Below are 11796 nucleotides of genomic sequence, written 5' to 3' on the forward strand. Positions count from 1 at the left end.
GAGAAAAGGGAACCTTCTTACACTGTTGGTGGGAATGCAAACTAGCACAGCCACTATGGAGAACAGTGTGGAGATTCCTTAGAGAACGTTTTCTAAACACAGTGGAATTAAGCTAGAAATCAATATTTTTAAAAAGACAGAAGATCTAGAGATATCTAGAAAATAAGCAATAGACTTCTAATTAACCCATGAGTAAAAAAAGAAATCATGATGAAAGTTATTAAGTCCTTTGAACTAAATGAAATTGAACATATGATATAACAAGAATTACAGGATATAGCTAAACTCATAGTTAGAGGGGAATATATAGACTTAAATGACTATATTACAAAGGAAAAAAATGCTTAAAACTAATGATTTAAGTATTCATCAATAGATGCTAAAAGAAAGTGAAAGTGAAATCGCTCTGTTGTGTCCAACTCTTTGAGACCCCATAGACTGCAGCCTACCAGTTTCCTCCATGGAATTTTCCAGGCAAGAGTACTGGAGTGGGGTGCCATATCCTTCTCCAGGGGATCTTCCCGACCCAGGGATTGAACCTGGGTCTCCCGCATTGGAGGCAGATGCTTTACCATCTGAGCCACCAGGGAAGCCCCAGGGAAGCACCCAGGGAAGCTAGAAAAGAACAGTATATTAAATCTGGGGAAAGTTGGGAGGAAATAATAAAGATCAGAATTTAATGAAATAAAAAATCAAATGTACAATAGGGAGAATTTTTTAAGTTTCTTTAAAAAGATTAATAAAATTAATAAATGACTGATTACCAAGCCTGATAGAGAAGGAGGGATGGAGAAAGCAGGGAAGGAGGGAAAAAAACAAATTACCATTATCAAGTGTTTTAAAAAAAAAGGATTCTTACTCTAAGAATATCAAAACAATATAGTGGATAAACAACTTTAAGACAATAAATTTGAAAATTTAGTTGAAATGATCATAAAATACAACCTAAACTGCAAGAGCAAAAAGAAAATCTGAATAACTCTTTGTTTAAGAAATAAATCTGTAATTAACATTTTCACAAGGAAAATATTAGGGTGACATAACAGCAATCTTAGGAAATCTAATCAGTGAAATTACCACATTAACAGAAGAAAGAAAAAAAAAATGTTATATGGTCATCTTAACAGATGCAAAAAAAAAAAAAAAGCTTTAATTAAAATCCACTCTACTTCATGACAAAAATCCTTCAAAAACTAGGCATAGAAATGATCTTCCTTAATGTATAAAAAGTATTTACAAAAAAATATAGAAAAGACATACTTATGTTAACATATTAGAAGATTTCCCCTTGCAATCAAGAATGAAACAAAGGTGTTCCTCTGCATTATTCCTTTTGTCATTATATAGAAGTCCTTGCTAATGAAATAGATCAAAAAATATTAAAATTACAAGGACTGGAAAGCAAGAAATAAAAGTATCATTATTCACAGACAAGATGAAGAAAATTCTAAACTATCTACAGAAAAAGTATGAGAATTAGGTAATGAATTTAACAACGTGAGATGCATAATCAATATATAGCAAGAGCAGTATATTTCTAAGAATATCAAAAACAAAATATATAAGAATAAATGTAATTACACTTCTCAAGTTTTTACACACACACACAACTTTGAGAGAAATTAAAGACAAAAAATAGAAGTGATATGTATCATACTTATAAATCGGAAAACACAATATATAAACGTAACTCTCCAGCAATATGACTGATTGATGCAAAGCAATCCCAATAAAAATCCTAGCAGTATTAAAGCATCTATTTTCTAGACCAACTGCCATTACCAATAGTTGTCAGTAAGGATTCCTGGAAAATAGAAACTTAGATTCTTAAAGATTTGCATGCAATAAACTTTTGGGCAGTGCTCTCAGGAACAACTCTGAGGAATAAATGCCACAATATGGGGCACAGGAATGGGTTCAATTGCAATGCAATAGCACCAGACTCAGTCAATCTTGTGATTGTGGTTTCAGTCTGTTTGCCCTCTGATGCCCTCTCTCGGTGCCCATGGTCTTAATGGGGCTTCTCTTACCTTGGATGTGGGGTATCTCTTCACCACTGCTCTAGCAAAGCACAGCCACTGCTCCTTACCTTGGACATAGGGTATCTCCTCTCTGCTGCTCGCCGCTCCAGCGCCTTCACACTGGTTTTAGAAAAGGCAGAGGAACCAGAGATCAAATTCCCAACATCCGATGGATCATGAAAAAAGGAAGAGAGTACCAGAAAAACATGTATGTCTGCTTTATTGACCATGCCAAAGCCTTTGACTGTGTGGATCACAAAAAACTGTGGAAAATTCTGAACAAGATGGGAATACCATGCCACCTGACCTGCTTCTTGAGAAATCTGTATGCAATTCAGGAAGCAACACTTAGAACTGGACATGAAACAACAGACTGGTTCCAAATAGGAAAAGGAGTCCGTCAAGGCGGTATATTGTCACCCTGCTTATTTAACTTGTATCCAGAGTACATCATGAGAAACGCTAGGGTGGATGAAGCACAAGCTGGAATCAAGATTGCTGGGAAAAATATCAATAACCTCAGATATGCAGATGACACCACCCTTATGCCAGAAAGTGAAGAACTAAAGAGCCTCTTGATGAAAGTGAAAGAAGAGAGTGAAAAAGTTGGCTTAAAGCTCAACATTCAGGAAACCAAGATCATGGCATCTGGTCCCTCAAGTCATGGCAAATAGATGGGGAAACAGTGGCTGGCTATTTTGGGGGGCTCCAAAATCACTGCAGATGGCAACTGCAGCCATGAAATTAAAAGATGATTACTCCTTGGAAGGAAAGTTATGACCAGTCTAGATAGCATATCAAAAAGCAGAGACATTACTTTGCCAACAAAGGTCCATCTAGTCAAAGCTATGATTTTTTCAGTAGTCAGTATGGATGTGAGAGTTGGACTGTGAAGAAGGCTGAGCACCAAAGAATTGATGCTTTTGAACTGTGGTGTTGGAGAAGACTCTTGAGAGTCCCTTGGACTACAAGGAGATCCAATCAGTCCATCCTAAAGGAAATTAGTCCTGAGTCTTCATTGGAAGGACTGATGTTGAAGCTGAAACTCCAATACTTTGGACACCTGATTTGAAAAGACCCTGATGCTGGGAAAGATTGAAGGCAGGAGAAGAAGGGGACAACAGAGGATGAGATGGTTGGATGGCATCACTGACTCAATGGAGTTGAGTTTGAGTAAACTCTGGGAGTTGGTGATGGACAGGGTGGCCTGGCGTGCTGCAGTCCATGGGGTCGAGAAGAGTCAGACACGACTGAGGGATTGAACTGAACTGAACTCAGTCAATACTAAAGGGAGTTCTGGAGCTGGGATGCCCACTCATAATCCCTCCAACTGTGGCAGGATGGCTAGATCTTTTACTCCTGCTAGGACCCGTCACTAGATACAAGCTGCCACTAAGGAAGGGGGTGTATTCTTGGGTTAGACAGCTTTCTTCATTCCAGAGAAATTCTTGAGATCTTCAGCTGTAAGCCCTCAGCAGCCAACATTCCAGGCATGTGGGGGAATAAGTGCCTCAGTCCTGAAAGAGGAACACGCAGGGACATACCACAGCATCCAATACAGTACATTACACGCACAATTTCGTGTATTTCTTACAACAACTCTACAAGAAAAGCACTTTTATTTTCAAATGGCCAGTGCAGAAAATAAACAGCAGTTAAACAACTTATCCAGAATTGTACCTGTACAATAAAATAAAACCTGTACTATTTACCCCTCATTATGACTAAGGTAAAATTGATGAATGCATACATCCTGTTAATCATACTTCAGTTCAGTCGCTCAGTCGTGTCCCACTCTTTGCGACCCCATGGACTGCAGCACGCCAGGCCACCCTGTCCTTCACCAACTCTGGAGTTTACCCAAACTCATCTCCATTGAGTTGGTGATGCCATCCAACCATCTCATCCTCTGTCGTCTCCTTCTCCTCCTGCCCTCAATCTTTCCCAGCATCAGGGTCTGAATGAGTCAGTTCTTCGCATCAGGTGGCCAAAGTATTGGAGTTTCAGCTTCAACATCAGTCCTTCCAATGAATATTCAGCACTGATTCCCTTTGGAATTGACTGGTTTGATCTCCTTGCTGTCCAAGGGACTCTCAGGAGTCTTCTCCAACACCACAATTCAAAAGCATCAATTCTTCAGTGCTCAGCTTTCTTTATAGTCCAACTCTCAGATCCATACATGAGTACTGGAAAAACCATAGCTTTGACTAGACAGAACTTACTAAAGAAAAAAATTGTCCTCACATCTGGAGAGTTAAATTTATCAAGAAGAAACTGCTATTTATCTGAAGTCTAAAAATACTTAGATAGTCTGTTACTTTGAATGTCTTCTACCTAATGCTTTTAAATTATTCTATACCCATAGAAGGGTTTTCTCCATCAACAGATATTTTAATAAGCAACTGAGAGTACATTGTTCAGGCCTTTTAATTATACATTAAGTCAAGGCATTTATTAAACATCCGCTATCATCATGGCCTTATTGTTCTAAGCACTGAGGGTATGGAGGCTGGGCAGGGGAATTAAAAGCTAAAACCACACAAAATTGAGGGAAATGATTCTTGCCTCTTAGTTTTGTTTATTCTCCTCAGCCAAGCAAGCAATAAAACTAAAATTGCAGTAGTTCTCATAGCATGAGGCCTCCTGACATACGAGATTATTTGTGAAAAACAGCATTTAAAGTCCATTTAAATTTCGTTATTACAGGGATTCTAATGAATGTTAGTTACCCTAAAACAATGTAGGAAATTGGATTACTTGCTTTTCTTTGAATGATAACCAGTCATCACATTTTACAGTTTTCAGGCATCACAGCCTTTTCTGTATATTGTTTTATTAGTGCTATTGAGATATAATTTATATTCAGTAAGCTACACACATTTGAAGTGTACAATTTGATAAGTTTTCACATATATGTACACCTGTGAAACCATCCTAAAAATAAAGACAATGAAAAAATAATCACCCATAAAATTTTCCTCTTGTTGCTTCATAGTCTCTCTTCCCATCTTCATAGCCTACACTCCACGCCAACATGAGATTTATCCATGTTGGGGGACTATCATCCCTTCTGTCACTGAGTGGTATTCTATTGATATTTTCAAAATATATCACAATTTGTTTATCCATTCACATGTTGACAGACATTTGGGTTGTTGTCAGTTTGGGACTGACAGAAGCCAAGCTGTCCAAATCTTTATTTGGACATAGACTTTCCGTTGTTTGGGATAATTATTATTATTTGGGAGGGGAATGACAGCATCATATGGTAGGTATATGTTTAACTACTTAAGAAATTGACAAACGTTTCCCAAAGTGATTGTACCATTTTATATTCTCTCTAACAATAAGGGAGAGAGTTTACTCTTTCCATCCAATTGAGAGAGGCAGGCAACAGTACAGATATTCACCGTGGAAAGATTCTTCTTCCTTCATGAAGATTTCTGACCCCTGACCAGACTGCTTCAAGCCAGTATGGTTTGTCTGTATGATTTCCCACTCAGCCCTGCCTCCTCCACAGAGAAATACTTCATGTTCCAAGTCTCATGCCCACAGGTTCTGTACTTACTTTTCTGCAAACAGGGAAAGGTCCTCTCACCTTGAAAAAGTGTGCTTTACTGGTCTGTTTAGAATCAAATACATATCTATAAAATATTTTCAGTAGTTCTAGAAATAAATGCCTTGGATTTTGACATCCTTCTCCAAACCGATAGATATGTGTCCTTGCTTATGTGACAAAATATTTAGTAAGACATGATCCCTAAAACTACACATAGCTCTTCAGTAGACTCTGGTCCACACCCAACTGAGTAGGATCACAACTCCACTAGCCTTAAACACTTCACATTGTTAAAGTAGCCTAAAATACCACTAGCATTCTTGATAACCACGTCATTATCACTGGTCAGCTGTAAACACTTTAGGCAGTTGCTCTGAGAATTTTCCACACAAATAACTGCCAGGCAAAGTCCCTCTGTGTACTTCCAGAGTGCTTTTTCAACTTTAGGCCCAACTTGATATTTATTCTACTAAATTTCATCCTTTTTCTCATTACTCATCCATCAAAATACCATTTGAATCCCTATTGTCAAAAATGTTAGCTATTCCTATCAGTTCTTATTGCTCATGACTTGCCTTCTATCTCATCAGCACTGCTGACAACATTTTTGAACAAAGCATATTCACAGATGGGACCCAACAGCGCACTATTAGAGACTTCAGTCCAGGTTGACCCTAACCAGTTATTTAACACCATAATCCAGGGATCAGCGAACCACAGCCTATTGGCCAAATTGGACTGGCAATCTTTCCATAGAGAAAGATTTATTGGAACCTCTGCCACTCATGTGTGTCTACCTATGGCTGATTTCATGCTACAATGGCAGAGTGGAGCAGTTGCAACTGTGACCATGGACTACAAAACCAAAAATAGTCTCTGGCTCTTACTTGCTGTATAGCAGAAACAAACTCAACACTGTAAAGCAACTATACTCCAAATTTTAAAAAATGATGAACTTAATATGAAAATATGACAAAAAATTGTCAGGATGGAAATTATAGCAATGGCTTAATAAATATCTAAATGGTTTAATGGTTTAATTAGATAGTTTAATAGATATCTAAATAATAAACTTTTAAGTGGTTTAATAAATGTTTTTTTATTAAACATTTATAAAAGTTAAGCTTACCCTACTTCTCTGGAAAGTCTACCATTCTCCATGGTAATATACAGGGGTTCCACAATCAGATAGGAAAGTCATTGCATTTAGCTATTGTAATACTAGAGCAAAATAGCTACTGTGCTATTTCTACATTTAATACCAAAGTACTGATAACAATATCAGTGTTTTACCTTTCAAAATTATTTAATGTTATGAAATTTAACCAATCAACTGAATTGTGCATTTATAAAATATAAAATTTTTTTAATGTTATGAAACAAGAAGACATAAATATATAAATGTGTATATTACACAAACGTTATTCTTTTAACATAAATTATTATCTCCTGGCTCTGATGCCTCTCTATCCTTACCCCCCTCTAAGAGGGGGCTCTTGGGTTGTCATCATTCATGTAGGTCTGAATGGGTTTCAAAAGCTTTGAGCTGAGCTGACTCCCTCACAGAGGTCTGAGGACTGCTACCTTCCAGCAGAATTCTGCTCTGCAAAATGGGGACTTGTTGATGTAATTATTATTCATCTACCCATCAGCCTATGGGTTCTATTATTGGTTTAGTCTACATTTTCCCCCAAAAGAAACATCTACCCATATTAGAGGATTTCTTCCACCAGTTCCATGCTTACTCTTCCCCATATTTTTAAAATGTTTTTATTGGAGTATAGTTGCTTTACAATGTTCTGTTAGTTTCTACTGTACAGCAAAGTGAATCAGCTATATGTATACATATATATCCCCTCTTTTGTATTTTCTTCACACAGAGCATTGAGTTGAGTTCCATGTGCTATACAATAGATTCCCCTTAGTTGCCTATTTTATAGGTGTGTTAATCACTCAGTCATGTCCAACTCTTTGTGACCCCCAAGGACTGTAGCCCACCAGGCTCCTCTGTCCATGGAATTCTCTAGTCAAGAATACCAGAGTGGGTTGCCATTCCCTTCTCCAGGGGGTCTTCCCAACCCAGGAATTGAACCTGAGTCTCCCACATTGCAGGCAGATTCTTTACCATTGAGTGATTACAAAGACTCCTCATTTTATAAATAGTAGTGTCTATATGTTAATCCCAAACTCCCAAATCATCCCACCCCCACCATTCCCTCTTGGTATTCATATATCTGTTTTCTACGTCTGTGTCTCTATTTCTGCTTTATAATAAGATTGTCTATATCAATTTTTTTCAGATTCCACATATATGCATTAATATATGATATTTGTGGTACATATATACAATGGAATATGACTCCACCCCATAACAAGGAATGGAATTGGGTCATTCATAGAAACACAGATGGACCTAGAGACTATCATTCAGAATGAAGTAAGTTAGAAAGAGAAAAACAAATATATTCCTCCTATTTTTGAGTCAGGGATTGGGCTGGGGAAAGGTGAGGGCCTGGAGTTGTTGCCAGAGCTGAGGGAGAGAAAGAATATGAATTTGTGACAAGAAAGGAAGAGGAGAGGATGACTCAAAAAAAGAAATCAAAGAGTGGAGGAAACTGCTGACCAGTGGTTGGAAAAATGGTATCACACCAAGCAAATTCTTTCATTTGGGTCCTTAAAAACAGTAAGTTAAAAGTATATGGAGACTTTTACTTAGGTACTTTAAAATAGCAAGCCATACTGGAAGTTTAAAAAACAATCATGAGAGGCTTCCCTGGTGGTCCAGTAGCTAAGACTCTGCAGTCCCAATGCAGGGGGCCGGGGTTCAATTCCCGGTCAGGGAACTAGATCCCACGTGCCACAACTAAGAGTTCACGGGCTGAAACTAAAGAACATCCAGGCCACAACTTAAAAAAGATTCCACATGCTGCAACTAAGGCCTGGTGCAGCTAAATAAATAAATAAAATTTTAAAACAATCATGAAATAGTTGAAGACCGAACTATTCTGGGCCTCCTCCATTCTGCTACCTTACTTCATGCCTTCATCTCTCACCTACACTAACACAGTGACCTCTGAAGCACATGTTTCTGCCATACTACCCTAGGAAGCTCTTTCTTCAGTGCTTCAGGTCCTCTCCAGGTTCCTCACCACCCAAAAGTACAATCCCAAACATTCTAAGTGATAATCTATCACTTCTCCCCACAGGCCCAACACTCCAATCATAACACACCATATCTCCTTGAGCAGAGGCTGTCCCTGTGTCTTTACTTACTTCTTTCCAGAATGACCCTCACCCACTTTTCAATCAGAATCACTGCTACTGATCCTCCAAGAAGATGATCATTTAATTTTTTAAGCAGTCCTTCATTGTTTTTCAAGGCTACATGAAGTGTTTCTATTCTGTATCCCAAGGCTTTTTAGTGGGACTTTTAGTGTCATATTATAGTCATTCATTTATACATGTTTCCTCGAACTCCTTGAGGAAAAAAGCCTTTCTTTCTTCAGTTTTGTGTCTCTAACTGCTATCACAGTGCCTCCCACATGGCCAGTGCTGAGCAGTACTTAATGAATGAGGAAATGGATGGATAAGTTCATTCAAAACAGCCTGGTCCTTTCTCATAACCTCTCTATCCATGTTAAACTCCAATTATGCTTTAATCATATTTATTTGATCCTTTCCATAGTTGGATGTGGTCAGATCATCTGCAATTTCTATACCTTCAATTTGAAGCTTCTTTAATTTCATAATTTGAAATCCATTTTAAATAGATCTCTTCTCCTAGTTTACCTCAAGTCAAATAAATGGTAAATTAAGCCACAAGATGGCTCTGCTCACTTTCACACCCATCAACACCTCCCTTCCCACTGGGGCTGGTTCCGCTTCATGGCCATTCCCCTGCACATGTGACTGCATCCTCCTGAGGGGCCCTTCTTGATCAGCCATGTACCCATCATTACAAGTGTGCCTGTCATCGCTGACTGCTCCCACTCTCTCCCTTTTGCTCTTCCTCCTCTGCCTGTTTTTTTGTCTGCCCCACAAGGCCCTTCTCTCTGTATCACATGGCAACATGAAGAGGAGGTGGGAATCAGAAAACCTAGATTGCAGACCCAGGCCCACAGTAACCAACAGAATGTGTGCTTAGCCCCATCCAACACTTTGCAACCCCATGGACTACAGCCTTCCAGGCTCCTCTGTCTATGAGGATACTACAGGCAAGAATACTAGAGAGGGATGCCATGCCCTCTTCGAGGGGATCTTCTCAACCCAGGGATTGAACCCAGGTCTGCCGCATTGCCGGCAGATTCTTTGCCATCTGAGACACCAGGGAAGCCCATGAATACTGGAGTGAGTAGCCTATCCCTTCTCCAGGGGATCTTCCCCACCCAGGTATCAAACCAGAGTCTCCTGCATTGCAGGCAGATTCTTTACCAGCTAAGCTACCAGGGAAGCCCAACCAACAGAATAACTTGGAGTAACAAGAGGACCCATCACTGATGTTGAAACAGCTAACGTCATCATATTAGCTGTTTCCCTTGTGTTCTGATTCAAAACACCCTGCAAGGTACGTATGAATATATCCATTTTAAAGATAAGGAGGAATTTCCCTGATGATCCAGTGGTTAATAATCTGCCTTGTAATGCAGGGAATGCAGGTTTGATCCTGGTCAGGGAACTAAGATCCCACACGCTGCAACTACTGAGCCTATGCAACATAACTAAAGCATCCCCTGCATCGAAAAGAAAGATCCAATGATGCAACAAGGATCCTGCATGCCACAATTAATTCCCAATGCAGCCAAATAAACAACTAAATATTTTTTAAAAGATAAGAGACTGAAACTGAATGTCCCATGCTTACCTGGCATGGAAGCTGTAAACTCTGATAGGGTAGCATGGAGGAAGCCAGGCAGACAGGGGTTCAACTCCTGACTCTGTCATCTATTAGCTGGCCCACTGCTAGCCAATTCCTCATTATAAATAGCAGTTTAGTACTTATTAAAATGTGGATAATACTACCAGCCTTGCAGCACTGTGTATGATTGATAGGTGAGAATTTATGTTAACAGCATGGTAACTGGCTCAGAGTACATGCTCAATAAATGGTAACTCAAGATGACATGATGACACCAGGATTCAAGCCTGCTTATAAAGTCTGTGTCCCCATGATGTCCTGCCTCTTGGGTGGTTAATTTCTCCATTTAGGAAGGAACTAAAGAAGATGGCTGTAAGAATTACAAAGGCCTTAGCCACTTGCTAAGACAGGCTTGTCATTTAACCTTTGAATTTCAGTTTCTTCATCTATAAAATAAGGAGTTTGGAGGATCTTCCTTTACAAATTTCTTGGGGTTTCTGAAGGTATGACTACATAAAGCAGAATATTTTCAAAAGGCTCACATATAAAGGAATCTCTCCATGGGGATTAACTGGTAAGGACTTCCTCATACCACTACATCAGAAATGTTTAGTTTAATAGAATAAATAAGAAACGAAAACTAGAAAGAAAAAAGTATAAATTTCAGGCCCTAGATATCAACACGTAGTGTAAGAAGACAGCCAAATGGAGGTGAAGCCCTCAGATAATCCCATGTCAGTATATCTGTTTCCCAATTCATGTAACCAGACCTAAGAGTGCATCTGTTCCTATGGTCTGAACACTAGTGGGTTCCTTTTCTTGCCTAAAGAGTAGATCTCAATTAACTAGAGGAAAATGGTTCCCTACCAAAATATAAAAAATATAAATGAACTGCAGTATGCTGGAAATAGGGCCCAACATAAATTATGTGCTGCTAACACTGACTGCATTGACCGCTGAAGAAGGTGTTCTTATCTCTTCTTGCTATTCTTTGGAACTCTGCAATGGGAAAGACTAGGGATCTCTTCAAGAAAATCAGAGATACCAAAGGAACATTTCATGCAAAGATGAGCTCGATAAAGGACAGAAATGGTATGGACCTAACAGAAGAAGAAGATATTAAGAACAGATGGCAAGAATACACAGAAGAACTGTAAAAAAAAGATCTTCACAACCCAGATAATCACAATGGTGTGATCACTGCCCTAGAGCCAGACATCCTGGAATGTGAAGTCAAGTGGGCCTTAGAAAGCATCATTACAAACAAAGCTAGTGGAGGTGATGGAATTCCAGTTGAACTATTCCAAATCCTGAAAGATGATGCTGTGAAAGTGCTGCGCTCAATATGCCAGCAAATTTGG

At 39.0% G+C, this 11796-nt stretch overlaps 1 non-coding gene across 1 annotated transcript; it reads right to left on the bottom strand.

Annotated features, from left to right (window-relative positions):
• Positions 1 to 518: 518 nt before the first annotated feature.
• On the bottom strand, positions 519 to 590 carry TRNAW-CCA (transfer RNA tryptophan (anticodon CCA)). The gene has a single exon. It is a non-coding gene; the product is annotated as a tRNA-Trp (tRNA).
• Positions 591 to 11796: the final 11206 nt, after the last annotated feature.

Source organism: Bos mutus, chromosome 12 (assembly GCF_027580195.1).
Source record: "Bos mutus isolate GX-2022 chromosome 12, NWIPB_WYAK_1.1, whole genome shotgun sequence".
Taxonomy (NCBI): domain Eukaryota; kingdom Metazoa; phylum Chordata; class Mammalia; order Artiodactyla; family Bovidae; genus Bos; species Bos mutus.